Genomic DNA, 19,176 nt, shown 5'->3' with positions numbered 1-19,176 from the left:
TGGGTAGTGACCATTGCCTTTAATGCATAGCATCATACATTTCTGCAAGGGGATGTGCTTTACATTAAGGGAAAAATACTAAGGAAAGTGATCAGAGCTTAATCTACCTTTACCACGAGTTGCCTCAGACTTGTACTACGGGCAGGCGCAAACTTGACTTACTTATTTGTTTGCTTACTTGGGAAATAGGATTAAAAATCAAGTTTATATAAAATTACTTGGTATCTTGAATACATAATATACCCAAGTTAAAAAAACTTTCTACACACACACACACACACACACACACACACACACACAGACGAAAGACTAACGAATGGAGTCCATTTATCAGTAGTATATATACTGATAAGTCGACTCAATTCGCTAGCTCTTCAGCTTCTTTCAGACCAACAAGTAATTAAACATCTAACTTGGAAAACTCAGATAAATAGAAGAAAATTACTTGCTAATGATAGTTCAGACATTCAAAAGGTGTTTTTTTAATTAGCCAGTAATTTCAGGGACAACACACACACACACACATACACAAAAAGTGTCGTTTTAATTAGAGCTCTAACCTGTATTTTATGACTTGATATTAGGATAAGCTTTTTCATATCAGTGCTTTATTAGGACTTCCTCTCTGATTCCAGTTCTCTAATGCACTTAATAAGTCATTAAATTTAATACATGAAATGTTGTTAGTATAGAATAATCAAACATGACTCGCGATTACTAAAAAAATGTTCGGAATGCCTTTGAAATATTCTCTAGCAGTAGATAGTTTGTATTTAAGTTTTCAGTTAATCTCAGATCAATGTAATGGAATAGCATCTCAGTGGATTTTAAACCCATTTTAGAAATTCTTTGCTGCTGATTTCATTTCTTAATACCTTACTTTACGTATCTAGCAAAATGCCAATATATTATTACTCTGTTTATTTTACATAAATTACATAAAAATCGAAAATGTCAATACTGTTCCATAAATTGAATAACACACGGTTTCTTTGACTGATTCCGTTAAATGTACTGAGCCATTTTGTTTTCTGTCTCTCTAAAATTCATGGTATTAGTTATACATATCTCTTTTAGTACATATTCTTCATGTACTATACTCATGTTCTACTAAACTTGTTCTTTGTTATAATTATGTTATTAGTTATATTTATGCTAGTTAAAGTAGTGGCTTATATTTAATTTTATATCATCTATATTAGGATGCTATTTTTCTCTAAAAAAGTCAAATTGCCTTAGGATATTTATTATAGGAATGTGCTAGTTTTTCTAACTCAAGCGCTAAAATGTTGACGTCACTGACTTTTAAATGTTATACGTATAACTCGTTACAGAATGAACATCACTCAACAACAGTTCTCTTTCTCGGGTCAAGTTCAAATTTCATTTTTAAAAAATTGTTTTGATTGCCTTAAGAGAACCCACAAGATTGTGAAATACTCAGTTTGATTTATTGGCGAGTGGGCTTTCCCAAGCCATGTTCCAGTGCGGCCGCTTCTTTTGAAATTGCTGCAGAGTTTTCTCTTTTTTTATGATTAGATAGACATGCGTTTCCATTTTTATAATATCGTTTTCTCTGTAAATAAGGCATATTTACTCAGTATGTGATATATTACAGGGACATTAAAATTTGATTTTTATAATATTTTTTGGGATGTTTTCACAAGAATATAGTTTCTTTATGGTTATCGATTTTGGTGGAATGGCTACGCGTTCTCATAAATAAATCTGCAATATGTTATAATAATTCCATTTCATTCAAATTTATATTACTTTATACACCCCCCCCCGCTTTTTTTATGTTGAAATATCATATTGAACTGACTGAAACAAACAGTTGTAATTTATTAGCATTTTTTTTTCTAAAGTCAGTAAAGTGATTCTTTACTCGCCAAATGTAATCATTTATTTGCAAAGGTTATTTATCCAGATTTTTTTTTCACAATGAATTCAATACCAACTCCTTTCTTATGATTTATTACCCTGAGAAACGTAATGGATTTACTGCGATTTAGTATGAATATCTTAGTGTTCTGAGGGCCGGCTTGAAAATTCGCGATCCTATTTCAGTTACTAGACGTACTATGAGAGTAACTATTTCAATTACTTCTTTGGACTTACATGGCATATTTATAGGATAATTCTATTGATAAGTGATGGAGGCTGCTTACCGCTTGTCTTCATTTTTGTGCTCAAATTATGAACTGCTGTTCTTGCATTTTGGAGACGTTAATCTCTTTATTTACCACGTTCCTTAGCATATATTTCCATTAATATAGCTTATGTGAAGAAGAAGAAAAGTAATTTTAATTGTATTAATAGTTTATTGAAAAGCTCAATGTTCCTGTTTTAGTTGATGTGCTCTTTCTTTGAAGAAAACCACACATACTATTCGTGCTGTTGAGGATAAATGTTGTCTTCGTGTAATTCTACACGAAGTATTCACTTCTAGAAAAATTTCTCTTTAGAAATGATGCTATATTATTTCTGCTGTGATTGGAATTTGTTTTGGAAAATCTTTGCTAGTGATGTTACATAATAATAATTTAGATTAAGAATAAACATTTCAGATATTATCTCGAGTTCTTAACACCCAACAGCATCTTGCGGGTATTTTTGAATCAGCCTGGGAGAAATGTGTTCAGAATAAAAGTTGAAAAAAATACTTTATTCTTGAAATTTTAAGTTTTTAGATCTGTATTTCTTTTATTTGTTTTCAGTATAAAAGGCTGACAAACTTCTCAGTGGTTCGAGGTGTATTAGGTAAAAAAACATTATCAAATTAGGCGCAGGACCAAAATATTTGGCGATAAGATTTTTGAATATTGAATTATTTCTTTGGAGATTACCTGACTAACATAGAAGATAAATGCCCCCTCCCAATATGAAGAGTGTGTTGACAAGATTGTATTAGTGTGTGTTATATGCATAAAAAAGCTCCACCTAGTGAAGAATATCTCACAGATATCAAGTTAATGTACACGATGCATCCAAATCTCGTAATTATGAGTAATTCTGCCTTTCTCATTATAGCATACACATCATTTTTTACGGAAAAGTTTCGACTGTTAACTAACTTAACACTATAAAATAAAGCATATTAGAACGACTGCCTAATATTTACATGATTGATTCGCCAATTTTGAATCAACCAAGTTGAAGTGGTTAGGATGATCTCTGGGCAACTGCTAAGAAACATTATATTAAAAGATATTTTATTAGCATCATTTTATGAGACATTATCAACTTGTGACGAATGACTTCATTGGAAGTAACTTTATTGAATTCATTAAATCTTCGGTTGCAAACCGAAAGTTCGAATTTCTAGAATACACACACACACAGTACGATTATACGATAAATATATATATATATATATATATATATATATATATATATATTATGAATTAGCTGCGCCATGCTCTCTATCCGCAGTGAATCTTGTGTTACAAAGCTAGAATTTGGTTAAACTTAAGAATAATCCTGATACAAAAATGGTTTGAAGAAGTTTATTATTTAGCATCACAAGCAATATGTTTATGAAAAAATATTTTAAAGTATTTCGTGGGAAAACTGGTCAGAACAAGGGAGTGTGGGAGATAGTAAAGGAGCTGAGAAAAATATTTACAAAGTGAAATTATATAGAAAAAAGGCATGTGGGTGCTACGAATTAGATTTTTTTTAAACAAAACCCCATCTATCCTGATAAATGAAATGCAGTAATGAACTTACTGCTAAATACAATATACCAGTAATGAAATTGAAATTCTAAGTTCAACAGTTGCACATGCACTGTAAATAGAAAAATTAAAGCTGCTTTATTAATCAGTCCATTAGCCACCAAACTATGGGGCCTCTAACTTAGTGAGTTATGGAGTCCAATACAGGGTCCGCATAAACTTAGCAGTTGCTCAAAGATCATCCTAACCACCTCATTTTGGTTGATTCAAAATTGGCGAATCAATCACGTAAATATTAGGCAGTGGTTCTAGTATGCCTTATTTTATAGTGATTTAAACGTTAGTTAACAGTTTATGAAAACGATTTCTAAAGAAGAATCTAGAATTATTATTATTATTATAAAAAACCTCCATGAAGGCAAAGACTCATCGCGGGAGATCCAGTGTTTACAAACAGTTTATCATACCGTGCCTTAAATATGTTCACTGTCTCTGCGCTCACTACATTCTCGGGGGCAATATTTTCCAATTACTCACCATGCAAAAAACCTGCTCCTCAATCCCTTGTTCACACTCTCCTTATACAGCTTCTAGGGATTACCTCTTGTTCTCTCCCCACCTTCATCGATGCTATGCAAAATTTCCCCGACATTAATCTGGTAATAACCTCTTAACAGCTTCTATGTCTTGTTCATATCCCCTCTCCTCCTCCTCTTTCTATCCACCAATTTCTGCAAATTGAATTTTGTCAATCTGTCTTCATACTCAACATTCCAGAGGCCATAAACTACCTTAGTCAATCGTCTCTGAACCTTTTCCAATACATCTTTATCTTTTTGAAATCCAGGTGACCAAATATGTGCACAGTAATCCATATGTGGCCCGATCAAAGTCTTATACAAGGAACGATAACATTTTTAATGTGCCCTCTGCATCATTGTCATTAACCGCTGTGCCGTCCTCATAATTTTAGCAACATGATATTTTAGCCCCAATATTTTAGATCCGTGTCCACAATCACTCCCAGATCTCTCATTTCCTCTATCTTTTCCAAGATATTTCCACCGATTATGTACTGTATGTCCCATCTCTGCTTTCCAAATTTAAAAACCTTACACTTTGCAACATTAAATTGATAACTCCCACTCATTTACCCATTCATCCACTGTATTCAAAGCCATAGCATCCACTCTACTCCTGATAGCTTTCCAGAACTTTGCATCATCTGCAAGAAACTGTATATCACCATTCAGATCTCTCCAAATATCATTTACATACAAATGAAACAGCAATGGACTCAAAACAGACCCTTGGGGTACACCGCTAGTAAATTTCCTCTTCTGGGATATCGCTCCTCCATAGACAACTCATTGATACTTATCAGACAGCAGTCTCCAATCTAGCGAACTAATCTACTGTTCAGCTCCGTCCTTTCCAATTTAATTTCATCTTGTCATGTGAAAATTTATTAAACGACTTGTCAAATCTAAATATACCACTGTATATGCAACAACCTTATCCAATGCATTTGTCACTTTATTATAAAAAGTAAGCAGATTTCTAACAAATCCATGCTGGCCACCAAAGAGTATTTTTCTGTTCTCAACCCAATTCTGAATCTTCTTGGTCCTTGCTAATTTCTCTAACCCCTTAACCACAATTCCAGACACACAGAATGGTCTATAATTCAAAGCACTACTTTTTCTTACCTCCCTTATTAATTTGAACAATTTTACCCTCTTTCCACTCCTTCGAACTTGATCCAGTCCAAGACTCATGTTAAAAAGATATGTAAAAGCTGTTGTTAACTCTCCGGAACATCTCAAAACACGCGGTGAAATAGCATCAAGTCCTACAGCCTTATTTATATCACGTCTATTCAATTCCTCGTATACCTCCTGCTCACTTACTAACAGTTCCTCCTCCTCCTTTCCCACTGCATACAAGTTCTGCATGATGTCACATTCAGAAGAATGAAATATTTTTATAAATTGCTCGTTAAATATCTCAGCTATATCCGGCGCAGCGATTATCATTCCTCCATTTTCGCTAATCAGTCCCATCCTTCCATAATCATTCTTTCTTCTTAGGTTTTTTTAGCCGCATTAGCTAACTACTGCTCATGCTGCACTTGTGCTACCCTTATCAAGCGAGTCACCTTTCTCGTCTGCTCTTTATACTTCTCATGCAATTGATTGTTACAACTACTCATATTCTGCTTATTCCGTAATACCTTTTTCTTCCAGATTGCATACCTCATCTCTTGATTCATCTATTTCACACCTGCTCTTTTACCCTCTTAACTTTTGGAATACATTCTGATATTGCCTCTACCAAACAGTACTTGAGTATGGCCCAAGCAGCATTGATATCCTTTCAATCCAGTTCCTCTTTCCAATTTATTGTCTCAAGCTGTTTACTGAGCTTTTCATAATTACCAGCCTTATAATTCCACATATACAGACGTCCTCGAATGACTGGTCACCCTGCAAGTAATCACCTCATGGTCACTCTCACCAAGTGGTGGAAGATTTGATACCCCATTTATAATAACATCATCTGATGATATGATCAAATCCAATACTCTTGATCCTCGTGTACCATCTGTTAGGTACTGCCTAAGGTAATTGTCTTTCAAAAATTCCAGAAATTCATTTTCTTTGCCCTTAGATGTAGTCTCTTGATTCCATTCTATATTGCCACAGTTAAAGTCGCCTATAACGATCACTCGTTTCTAGCTAGCCAGGCTAAATTGTCTATACATTTCCTTCTCATTATCATCCATATTACCAGGTCTATATCAACACCCAACTAAATATTTCATCCTATTCACCTCCACCTCGCACCATACTGCTCCAAAACGGTGACCACTATTTGCATCTTTCAAATCCACCTTAGATGGGCACAACTCATCTGCTACCAACAACAAGAAGAAACGAACCTTTCTTCCTTGCTGTCTTCACGAAAAATATAATATCCCTTCATCTCTATTCCTGTCAGGATATCATCGTCATCTTACCATGTCTCGCTTATACCAACAATTTTGGGGTGAATAAACTCAAGTAATGCAACAATTTCGTTTTCCTTATTTCGAATACTTCTGACATAGCAAATCATTTCTGGTTCTACAAGTCCTACGAACATCACTTCTCCTCCGATGTGACTCTTCAGTAACTTCCCCAGTCCCTTCCTCTATATTACCACCAATTCTACAACTCTCCTCATACCCAGACCATCTCAATCTGTTTTTTCCCCTTCACATATTCACTTCTGAATCCAGCAGCCACATGTTATTATTATTATTATTATTATGTGACACCTCCAGGGAGTCCAAAGACTCATCGAGGGAGAGTGTGCCAACAGCATCGAGCGATTGAACTCCTTCCAACTACTAACCGCGCTCAAACTTGCTTAACTTTTTGCGAGCCATTAGTAGCAGAGGCTCTACCAATCGACCAACCTTTGCTGGCTACATGCTTCATAAAGTGTCTTCCCGTCCACTCTTGACCCCCTTTCCCTGTTTGTGTTATGTTTCCACTCTCTAATTTACTTAATTCATGATATTCACCTCTCCATTTGCAAGCCTCCCCACCCTGTTTTTTGCTCTTTCATATCACCTCGCACTCCCTCATACCTGTTCATTACACTCGTTACCTCTCCTGCCAGAAACAATCTCTCCAGCCGACTCAGTCCAAAACCATCATTTAAATGCAGCCTATATTATTTATACAGTTCCATCCCTTTCTTAAATTCAACCGACACATTCACAAAATGCACTCCTTTCTCCTCACATAACTGCACTAACATATCATTCATAATCTTTGCTCGCTGTCTCAATTCATTACTATCATACCTTGGCAATGCACAGACTAACCTGCTTATCGCACTGTTATCTTTTACTCTCCTTAACACTTTGACCGTATGCAACAAGTGTGCCTCACGCATACTTTCCGCTAGCGCCATGTGATACGTATCAGTTTCACAGGTTAACTTGTCATTATTCTTTAGTGAAACAGCTGTGTCTCACAGCAACTATTTTTAATGCATGGGCTGTATATAAGCATGGCCTAGTGCACTAGAAACCGAGCTTAGTCCATCAAAATACTTGAAAATTTTCATGTATCAAAATAAGAAAATATATGTATATATTTTTACTATTTTTTCGCAAGTGTTTCAATAAAACAAAGGAAATAATTGAAGTATTTATTTCAAAATGGCAAGAAACGAAAGCTATTTTGATTTCAGCTTGAAGACAATAAATAAAACGTTATTTTTATTATATTTAGTCAATAAATGAAAAACAAAATAGCTAATTGCTAAAGAGTGCAATCATGGGCTTCGCAAATGCATGTCACACAGTAATATTTTTCGCACTGGTCACATTTCCACCGAGAAGTCGATGCTTTCTTAGTTTCAACATTTCTTCTGCTTTCTGTTGATATTTTGTTATAGCAAACAACACATGGTTTTCACAGCCCGGTTAAGTGACATAATCACTAGAATAACATAATATGACGATTCAGCGCAGTGGCCTGTGAAGACGGAAAAAAATTAGTATCGCGGCAGTTAATATCCAATCTGACATTTTCCTTGTTCCCATCCAAAGCATTCGTCCCTACTATAACCACCAACTCTTTTGCTCTCTTATTCCTCATGTCCAGCACTTCAATCACTCTGCTCATTCTACCACCAGGGAAAAAAAACCTTATGCACCTTTTCATTCACCACACCTGTAATAACGGAATCTCCACAGAGCGCCACTCTCGAATCATTCGTTGCATCTCTCGCATGGTCATCTTTCCTTCGATTATTTTTCACTCTTCCATGTACGTCCGTAATTCTTTTAATTCATTTCGCATGCACTTCATCTGTTGTCTCATCTTCATCAACTCTGCTTTCATATTCGTATCCAATATATGATAACATGAAGATTCATGCCTGATAATTTCATGTGCAGCTTCATATTATGCTTTTGATTATTTTTGGTTGTGCAGCATCTGCATCAGATCTCACACTGATGTTGTCACAAGGATAATTAATTGACTCGTGTTTCTTCTGAGCGACATTCTGACCTTGTAGTGAAAGCTGCTGATTATGTATTTTATGAATGCTTGGCGGAAGCAATGTATTCCAAGACATCATCACGTGGAACTACTACTATCTTTATTTTAAGGACTGGCAAATGGCAAAACTGTACTTATAGGTAATAAGAGTTGACACCAGGTTCAATATCTTTTATCAACTTTGTGCAACTTGACAAGAAGTAGATAATTTAGGTGATACAGGACAAGGAACTGAGATTTGGCTATCTTCACTTTGCCCTTCTATGTAATTTGGGTGAGTTTCGATTAACTCAACAGCATTAAGAATATGCGTCGTATTTGTTAATGGAATTAACATCGGATCTTGTAGCAAACTGTCAAAAGATGTTGTCACGGCCTGCGATTCCTCCATTTCTATTACTGTATCTTCATTTTGTTACGATTATTTTACCAATACTGAACTCTGTATAGATGAGTTATGAGATGTACTAAGATATTATTTGGATGAGAAACAGAAACCTCACTTAGTGGATAGTCAGTTCCTGACAGTCCTGTCAGGAACTGACTTATGTGTGTATATCTTCTGGTGTATCTAGTTCATTTATTCTTGATGATATATTGGTCTTTATGCCGCTACTGTTTTGGTTGCACCTCAATAATTAACAAGACCTGGTTACTTGATTCATGTTTAATCTGCTCCTGAATATCAATATTTTTAGTATCTCAATGTGCAACCTCTGTACAGATCTAAACATTCAGATTTTTTAGCAGCACTAAGTAGCGTAGAAAGTTGGTCCTGCGAAAGGATCACTTCACCCTTGTAAAGTATGGTTTATTTAGCAGAAAACTATCTAGTGCCTAGTTAGTAATTTAGGTTTTACTATTGTTTAGTATAGTGTACTTAGAGAATTAACTTTATGGTTTATTTACTAGAGGAAATGAAATAGTTGGTTACTTTGCTTTATAAATTCATAATTTCAGTCATCCGAACATTATGAATTATTCGGTTACTTGTATAAACGAATTTTTATTGAAGTGTACTGTGAACTATCTATACAATATTTATTTATTTTTAACATGTATAATTATTAATTTTTGCTGTTTGAATTTTAAATGGTTTAATAGTTATAATATTGCATATGGTTTCAAATGATTTACCCAAAGTATATTGGACATTTGCTATTATTGCACATTTAAAATTTTGTAATATTACTCTGTAATCTTTACGGTGTTACGACTATGCTTTTTATTGTGGTTTTAAAATTTCACATTTTAATAAGCATTTCTGATAATTAAAGAAGTTTAGAATACACAGTCTAAGCTTCCTGACTAAAATAGCGGTTTTAGTCAGGAAGTTTTGACAAGTTTGAATAAGTGTGTGTTATATGCATATAACGAATATAACATATGAATGCCATTCATTTTCCCATAATTAATTCTTTTATTTTTGTATTTAAGTATGTCTAATAAATGTTTTTATTAGACATACTTTAAATGTATTCTTTACTTGGGTAACTTCTGTAGCATTAGCCAGCACTGGATATATAAGTATTATTAAATTTAGAGAAGGAGTTTTTGCAAATTTTACATAAGTCGGAAGTTTAAGCAAATTGGGTGTATATTTTCAACCTTAAAAAATATCTAACACTGTATGACAGGTACTATTTTGTTTAAATTAGCGAGGTATTTACTTTGTTATTTATGAAAGCAAAAAAAAATCACTGAACATATATATTTAAAAAAAATGAAAGGCTTCGCAATATTTCACGAAAATTTTAATTGATAACTATATAGAAAAATAATATTATATCATACTCTTTTAATTCATATGAAAAGATCATTATGTAAAACGGAAGGGAAAAAGTTCACATTGCAGAAATCTTCAGGCTATCTTGTTAAATTTCATAAATGATCCTTTTAAAAGACAAACCTTTACTGTCCAGTTCTCTTCCATATTTCTTTTATGGGAAAAACTGATTAACCTATTCATCCATTTCTAAATAGTAAATCGAACCATTGCCTAATGGTTTGACAGTACAGTAACGAGGATATGAAGCGCCAGTGGCAAGTGTCTAACTTGTGCCCCCTAACCCAAAAATGACAAAACCTTTGAAAAATTTAAATGTAACAAGTTAAATTTTACTAAATACTTACTATGAACCCGTTCAAAATGAGTTGCAGTGTGTTGCAGAATTTGTGTGTCTAAATCGGCGTATTGCTGAAATTTAAAAATAAATACAATATAAAATAGCGGACTTTTATATCTATTTATTTATATTTTACATTTTGCGCTCCAAACCTAGTTCGCCCGTTGCGGGCGCCTCTTTCGCCACGCCTTTGTTACAGCACTGTGGTTCGATTCACTATTTTTATCTTGTATACATTTATTTTATAGGCATCTCTGGATATATTGCTAATAGATCAATATGCAATTATTTTTTCCATATAATTAATAGCTACATCACTTCCTTCAAATTAAGAATAAATATTTATGTTCTATTTATTATTATTATGCAGGTACCTCCATGGAGTCTGTAGACTCATCGCGGAAGGTCCATTTAAAAAACAAATCGACAATTACAAATACCTGTATAATATCTGTCATATCTTGCCTTAAAATCATTCACCGACAAAGCACACACAAACAATTCGGGCTTTGTATTCCACTCATTCAGCACTATCCAAGCAAAAAAACAATCTAGTCCTTACTAACCACACCACTCTTACTCAATTTCCATGGATGATATCTAGTTTTCCTCACATTATTCATGTACTGAAATATTTTGTCTACATCAATCCTATAATCCCCCCAGCATTCGTTTTTCTTTCCCCATATTGCCAGTCTAAAATCATTCTGCAAATCATCATCGTCATCTTCATTGACGATTGCTCTACCTAATTTTGTATCATCTGCAAACAAACGAATATTTCCTCTCAGATCATTTCCTATGTTATTAATAAACAAATTAAATAGTTGTGGCCCAATATAGAGTCCTGTGGCACCCCACTAGACAAGAGCCTTCTACAGGACTGTGCACCTGTATAATCCACTGTCTGGTATCTCTCCAAGTAAACTCTTATCCACATTACCAGCTTCATGTCCATACCCATTTAATGTAATTTATGTATCAGGGTTCCATGCGGTATCCTATCAAACGCCTTTGCGAAGTTCAACAGTATGCCCGTGTAGCCATTACCTTTATCCTGCTCAGATGTCACTATTATAGAAGATAAATAAATTACTGAAGCATGACCCACCCTTCACAAAAATACCATGCTGCCCCTCATACAATATCCCATTTCTATCCACCATTCCTGACTTTTGTCTTTAATCAACTTCTCCAATACTTTGACCACCACTCCTGAAATTCTGATTGATCTATAATTAGTTAATTCTGTCTTGGAACTACTTTTATGCAATGGAACTATTATTACCTCCTTGGGACTCTACCCGAGATGGGACTCAGATTAAGCAATCCAGTCATAGGCACTACCAATTCCTATAGCACATTCTCGTAATATACGAGCTAATATCCTCTCCAAATCCATAGCTGTGTTGACATCCAGATTCTGTAATATCCTATTTACCTCGACTTCCTCTCCTTATTTCCACATTAATTCCTTTCATATCCATTAATCGTCGCCTGGACGATACATGCTTGCAAAATGATTACTTAATAATTCAACTAGTTTGTCTGCTTCAGTCATTTCCCTCCCGTCTGCATTCTTCAAAATCATTCTATTGTGATTCATTCATTCTTTCTTTCTATCGCTTGCCCACATATATATTAAAAGAACTATTTCGCATTACTCTTGGCTCGCTCGGTTAATATCTTCTCATACTGCTTTCCTTACCATACCAGTGACTCTTCTGGCCTGTGCTTTATACTGCTCATGGGCTTGCTGGTCACCTCTATCTATGAATATCTTCCACATGCTTCTGTTTCTTTTTAACTCCTGCTTAATTCTGTATCTCATCCATTTAATTCCCAGTTTATTAATTCTCTTAATTCTTGGTCTGCAGTTGACTATTTGTTTCTTGAAACATCTTTTTATCACTTCCCACACTATGAATATCTTTTCCCTGAAGCATATCATCACATGATACCGCTTCTAGAAATCTGAGTTTCTCGCAGTTCTCAGCATTGTAATTCCACATCAAACCCTCCTTTACTGAAAATTCTATATGCTTAACCACATTACAGGTCAAAACTGAATGATCACTCTCGCCGATTGGCGGCAATATATCTATCTTGGTTATACACAAATCCTCAGATGTAATCACAAGGTTCAGCACTCGCGATCTCCCTTCTATACCTTGTATTACAAGATGCCTTAGGTAATTATTCCTATGAAGCTGCATAAATTCCATTTCCTTCCGCCCATATGACATTTCCGCCTTCCGATCTATATCCCTGTAATTAAAGTCACCCATAATAATTACCCTCCATCTACTTGGTGAATTTATTTGCTGATACATATCGCCTACATCATCCTTTGCATTCCCTGGCCTAAAGCAGCAGCCAACTAAATATTTTGCCATGTGAGCTTGTATCTTACACCATATAGCCTTACACCAGATTTCCTGTTTGTACTAGCATTCTTTTAGGCTGTAACTTATCTAATATCATCAGTAATACCCTCCACTACCCCCCATTCTGTTGGGTCTATTCGCCATAATATACTATAACCATTAGTTTCTGTCCCTATAATTACATCATCATCAGTCAGCGTCTCACTAATACCAGTAATGTTTGGCCAATAGGAACTAACCAGTGCTAAAATCTCTTCCATCTTGTTCCTAATACTTCTGTCATTAGTATATATATAAATGATATAAACCTCATAGGTCCATAATTAACCTTATGTCATGTACCCACAATCCCATTCTTTTTTACTGCCTCAGAGACTCAAGTCTGCATTTTCTCACCTACTTGCATGCACCCTCACCAGCTTCCTCTCTAAGTCTAGAAAAACTGCTGTTGACTGTAGTAGATTTAGACAGCAGCACTTTTTCTAGACTCCTAACACCAAATCCATTTAAGTGCAAATCATTTGCCTTGTTTGTCTTTTCGGCCAACAAACTCATTTCACACATCAAGAAACTGCACTCCATTTCTCTTACACAACCTATGCATTGAGTTATTTGCAATAATGGCCCTTCTTCACAAGTAACCTTTATCATACCGCGGCAACAGACTCACTATCTTTATACCCTCAGTATTCTAATTTGCTACAGTCGGTAACTCTTTCATATCCTCCCTCATATCATACTTTTATCCTTTCAGATCATTTGTATCTGCAAAAACAATCCATTCTTTCACTTTACCCTTTTGCACACTAATAGCATCACTAACGTCATTAAGTTTTGCACCTGGAAAACATGATTTCGTCATTTCCTCATGAAGCACTCCTCTTATCATAGAGGCGCCATACAAAATTCTCATTCTACTCTATCGTTCTTTGACGAGCATTCCTTTCTCTTCGTTGCTACCTCTTTTTTTCCCTCAGAAGCACCACACGCCAAACGCTAAATCAGTCTCTCAAGCTTACGCTTCGTCCCATAAAAAAAAACTACACGTAAGCACTCTCTCATTACATATAACTCTTCATTCACCTCACCATCCATGCTTTTATTTGCATTTAAACTAGCATCTCTCATCCCTTACTCTCACATATTGCTCTCACGTCGTTATGTCTTTAGATATTTAGAATATAATTTTACGAAAAAAAACTTAATTTGAGTCATTATGAAATGTAATTTAATACATATTGCATATTAAAAATCTGGTGTAGCTCATATTAACTTAATAAAAAAAGGAAAAAAAGACATGATTTAGCCAGGTTGCTAATAGCAGTGGTAGTAATAGAGTAGAAAAGCATATGTGATTGGTTAAGTAAACATTACACTCTAACCAGTTATCAGAAATTTGCTATTTTTGAATGTGGTTCGCTAGCACATAATTTTGTTATGTTATTTCAAATAAATCATAGTCATAGCACTGAATTTCGTATCGTTTTAAGCAATGATTTACATTTCGAGTCCCATGATTTCGTGTTATTGTAACAAAACTTGGGTCTGAGGTCTAAAAATTGAAAGATATTCATTTGTTTGTTGTGCTGAATACTTATTGTCAAATAATTTAACATTTTATGTCTAACCGTTTCACGTTTTCTTGCAGCAAATTTCATTCATATGCCCATTCTTTCTTCCACTTAACATCTTTTATGTAATTGACCATGGCATGTTTTTCGCATGTAAAGATATTTGCTTGTTTTAGTACTACAATTTCCAAATGTTTGCTTGAAAATTAGTTTCAAATTAGCACTTCAGGTATTGTGAATGATCAAGCATGATTTACGTGTTTGCATATGTTTGTGTGTGTATGCATGCTGTGTTATATGTACACAAGTGTATAACATGTACACTTGCCTCTTGGCGATGCGTCCTATATGCTGATGCCATTTTCTTGTGCAGCATTTCATCAAATAACCTCCTGTAATGCTAGTTTTAGTGTCATGTTATATTTACTGCCTCGGGACATTTCGTGATGTTTTAAAAAATTAGAATGACAAAATAATTGAATCTTCTAGATAATAATAGTAATAAAAAAACACCGGAAACTAGCTTCGCTCCAAAATTCAGCTATATTATTGATTTTCTTTATATGTATATTCATAATAAGGGGTAAACACCAATTGTCTGAGCAATTCCAAAAGTTTGTTTGAAAAAATGAAATAATACATAAATTGCGCGGTATACAGAAGTGGAGCTAACATATTAAGGAGAACTTCAAAAGCATTTTGGTACACTAGCGTACTTAATTCAATTTATCGTTTATTTTACTTACTTTCATTTAAACAATGATTAAGATGTTCTGTCGGATTTTTGGATAAATGAGTGATAGATAACTTTTCATTTTTTTTCGTATCTTCATTTTTACTTTTTGCCATTAAATTCTAGACATGAGTTTTATCTGCACTAAGAGGACTTTGTTGTGTTATGTCACAACAAAATGACATAGTACCTAATCTTTTTTTTATTTTTATTTTTGCGTAACGTAACAGTGTAGAATAAAAGACAAAACGTTTCTCAAAATTTTCCATGACAGTGATAGTCACAACTCGCAAATGTCTCCCGACGAGTTCATTACTGAGAATGAAAGGAAAGAATCGCCGATAACTAACTCTCCCTATCATGTCTACCTGAACTCTTCTTTTTTTGGAATATATAGTTAGTCTCTTCATATAGTCTTAAATTGTGCTCGCACGTACGGATGCGCTTGGAAAATTTTCTTCCGAAATTTTAGTTTCAAATAAGGAAGGTTATGGAGAGAAACTAGTTCACAAGGGAAAACAAAAGATTTCTGTATTCACTCAGGTATTATCTTATTGTCTTGGAAAAGTACAAAAATGAATTAAATTTATTCATTGTCACTAGTTTACCAAAAACACTTTGAATTCGGCTTACATCAGTGTAAGTTCTCTTCTGTATGCATTTTTTATAACATCGCTCCGATCATTTGTGCTCATCCTGTCTATTTACGGAGACTTCCACTACTAAATGTATTTCCTAAGCTTATGAACATCTATTCACGAGATAATACATTATTCTGAAAATAAGAGGAAAATTCTGAAAATACTTTAGCCTGAAAAATGTAACGATTTCTTTTAACTAAAAGAATAATATTTCTCTTCTCTCATCGATTTTCTCCGCATTTATCGCTATGCCTGGAAGATGCCACATCATGATAATATATGGCCTTTCCTAAACAGCATTTTACTGATATCCAATGAACTGATTACTATAGTGGAAATAAATATTTAGAAAAATATTTTAACTTACTGATCAAGTGGGTGTGAGAATCACCATCTCATTTATTGCAGGCCTAAAATGATTTGAAAAAAGTCCCAATGTTGTTCTCTGGTTACAGATTGGCTTGGCTGATTTTGGTTGGCGAAGGAATATTATCAAAAGATAGGGAAAGTGATGCCTGGCCATTCTTCTAGGTAATTCCAAAACACAAGAATGTGTTTTGGAATTACCTAGTACTACTCTTGTAAGGAGTAGATACGGAACCAGTATGAAAGATTTGTATTAAGGATATAGAATGAGGGCTTATTTAGTACAGTTGAGGAAACAGTAGAACCAAAAAAGTATTGGTATCCAAGCTCTTTATTATGCCAATGTCTTGGTGAACAGAGAAAAAGACCAGAGACAGTGGTAAGTTGTTCTTAGTATAGTGAAGGGGCCTTCTCTTCACTATATTAAGAAAAACTATTCATTTTATACAGGAATTGGAGAATAATGAATAAATGTCAGATGTATGTTTGGGCAATGAGTATAATATGAAAAAAATGTAACCATGAAGATGCAGAAGTTTCTTTAGTGGCTTTAGCTAGAAACCAGAAGTCTCAGTTGCTATACTTTGGCCCTTTCAAAGTCGGATTTGGTTAATTTTTCTCCCTTTGCATCTTTTGTGAGCTGTAGTGTATTTTTGTGTCAACCACTTGTAATGCGACATTCTTTTTCTTGTACTGCATTTTCATACTTTTTATAGCAACAACTCTAGTCACTTGCAAAACGTTTGAGTGGAATGGGATATTAAAGCTTTTTATTTAAAATCATTCTGTCAGGATTAGATTTCTGATCAAATTGCTTGAATCATGAGTGCAAAAATATTGGTCAGACCATACAAAAAAAGAAATATCCCATTTGATTTCCAGTGTGAATGACACCACACTGAAATGGCTCTGAAAATTGCGTTCAATACAAAATTAAACTTGTACAGAACGCAATGCATATAGATCGATGGCCAATATTTGTTAGATTAGTGCTAACAGCAGATATATCTTAGCAGTTCTTGATCAGCGGAACTGGAAAAGCAAAGCTAGTTGAAAAGGTTTCGACAACGGTAAGTGTCAAGAGACCAATCCATGGAATATCAATGAGAAGAGAGTTTTGAGACTGTTGTACATGCTAGGATGAAAGGTGTTTACGATTCATACATTCCACTCTTATCTCTCACTTTCATGACACAAACTGGTATAGACACTTCGGCTATGGAATATTCTTTGGGAAAGAGAGTGTTTTGTTTCCGTCTAAATTAAGTTCACAATACCCCCTTACAAAATTTGGGCAATAGAACCGACACACACATGATATGCATCTCATAGGCTTACCAAAATCCGCAGGTTTAGTGTGCTTCGCGTCCACGTTCATTATTGTTCCACTCAACTGTTGAATAGATTTATCCTACGAATTCTAAACTGCTCGTTACTCGCAGTTAATTTCCAAGTTCCAACAGCGGAGATATCTTAATCCGTAGTGCTCAGCCATGAATTGATTACGTTCGTCAGTTGTGTGAAAGGACACTTGCACTTTTCTACTGACTACTTAATTCTCTATTGTCCCACACCTTAGTCACATAATCCACTCCGATATGAATTTTGCTCTGAAGTTAAATAGTGTTATCGAATACCGTGGAAACATTTACTGTCTCAGGTCTTAAGGATAGGCTCTTGGTTGAAAACAGAAACAGGTTTGAATCCCGTCTAGGACGCGAAGAGCCTTTATAAGATTTTTTTTATTATCTGAAGGTGAATTTAATCTCATACGGAAGCGGCGAGGATTTCATCCTGCAAAACAGGCAAACCGGTCAGAGGAACGCACACAATTTACAGCCACAGCACACTTTCCTTGTGCTGTGAAAAGTCATAGCATGCAGCACATGCTGTAAATATTATTATTATTACCGCCCACCACCACCACAATTAATATTTCTACTGTCAATCACAAACATCCATGCCCACGACGGGATTCGAACCTACAGCCTTTCGGCTGGAGAGCGGATACGCTAACCACTCGGCCAACCAGGCCTCAAGAACGATCTCCTGCTTTCAAAGCTTTTTTTTTTTTTTAACAACAAATGTTAAATGTTTGTGGAACAGTCAAAGTCCTGTTCACCAATTCTGTCCGAATCTGATGGGTGTTTGGATATGGAGAATGCCAGGAAAAACATTTTACGTGAGTTTATGGGAAGTAGAATAAAGATATGGAGTCCTCTTAGCTTGTATTAGATCCTCTGGTTGTTTATATTCTAAATTGCGGAAATCTTACGGTACTGTCCTTACACTTATCAACAGGATCACGTTCTTTCTCACAAAACAGTGATCATACGAGTGAAGAATATAACGTCGGAACATGGCAGTGACCATCAGTAAATCTCGACCTGATTCTGACAGAACATCTGTAGGATGAAAAAAAATAACATAGAGCACAATAAAGAAACCATCTTAATTAGTGGGAATTATTAATACAAAACTTTTCCGGAATATGTTAAAGCTTTTATAACAGCCGAATGCAGGAGAAGTTATTAATTTTTATCCACAAATATATTATGTACATATCTGCACATGTCACATAGCTGTTGATAAGGTGTATATTATGTCTT

The 19,176-nt window shown here is 34.8% G+C and overlaps 1 protein-coding gene across 4 annotated transcripts in view; it reads left to right on the top strand.

Moving 5' to 3' along the window:
* LOC150105668 (voltage-gated inwardly rectifying potassium channel KCNH6-like) overlaps positions 1 to 19,176 on the top strand; it is a 373,820-nt gene that overhangs the window by 231,887 nt on the left and 122,757 nt on the right. The gene's annotated exons all lie outside the window — the stretch shown is intronic.

Source organism: Typopeltis vanoorti, chromosome 6 (assembly GCF_054136105.1).
Source record: "Typopeltis vanoorti isolate ZY-2024b chromosome 6, IOZ_Tvanoo_1.0, whole genome shotgun sequence".
Classification (NCBI taxonomy): Eukaryota; Metazoa; Arthropoda; class Arachnida; order Uropygi; family Thelyphonidae; genus Typopeltis; species Typopeltis vanoorti.
This window is presented reverse-complemented; position numbering and strand designations above follow the sequence as displayed.